Raw genomic sequence first — 1,166 nt, 5'->3', positions numbered from 1 at the left:
TCTATCTATCTATCTATCTATCTATCTATCTATCTATCTATCTATCTATCTATCTATCTATCTATCTATCTATCTATCTATCTATCTATCTATCTATCAATAGCTACACTTTCAAACTTTTTAAATAACTTTTAATAGACACTGTAAACCACCATAAACGACGACAACCATGAAAATTATGGAAAACAATAGAGCACTTGTTGCGTGACAGAAATAGAGAAAAAAAACAAAAACAGCAGCAAAAGCACAATAAAAGCAAAGAGGAGAGAGAATGAAAGAGTTTTGAATATGATAAAGAGTAAACAATAGAATATATCTCACACAAAACAAGCTCAACTTTAACAGGTGGGTTTGATCAAACTAATAAAAAGTGAAAAAATAAAATACAAAATAATAAAAAAAACATACATACAGAAAAAAACTACTTATTTTTAGAACAATTAAAAAGATAATAAAACAAATACTGAAAAAATAAGCTAAAAAATATTTAATAAAGGCAAACAAACTGAAACATTATGTAAAGAATCATATGGAATTTTAAAAACTAAATTGAAATACATACAAAAATTTAACATTAAAGGGTTATTATTATTATTGTTATTAATACATAAATTTCTAAGAATTTTTATGAAGGTTAAACATAAGATTTTTTGAATTTAGAGTTTAAAACTTGAAACACCTTAAACTACTGCTGCTGCTGATTGAAGTAGTAACGATAAAAATAATATAAAAAGAAATCTGGATAGTGAAAAAACTGGTTTTGCTTAGTTATTACTTTTTATAAGTTTTATTTTCAATTTAAAATACTCTTTGCTACTCATATAGAAAGAGAGTTAGCTAAAAGGTAAAACAAAAACTAAGCAGCAGTCATCAGCCAAGGCGAATTAAGTTAAGCTGAACTTATTTAAACAGCTGATTTATCCCGAGTGTGTTAAATTCTGTATAATATGTAGAAAATTTAATGAATCTGCCAACAACATCAACCTGATATGTTGATATGTTTAGAATCTAAACTTTAGATGTCTCTATCTATCTATTTATCTAAATATCTATCTATATATCTATCTATCTATCTATCTATCTATCTATCTATATATCTATATATCTATCTATCTATCTATCTATCTATCTATCTATCTATCTATCTATCTATCTATCTATCTATC

Source organism: Lucilia cuprina, chromosome 3 (genome assembly GCF_022045245.1).
Source record: "Lucilia cuprina isolate Lc7/37 chromosome 3, ASM2204524v1, whole genome shotgun sequence".
NCBI classification, from domain to species: domain Eukaryota; kingdom Metazoa; phylum Arthropoda; class Insecta; order Diptera; family Calliphoridae; genus Lucilia; species Lucilia cuprina.
This window is presented reverse-complemented; position numbering follows the sequence as displayed.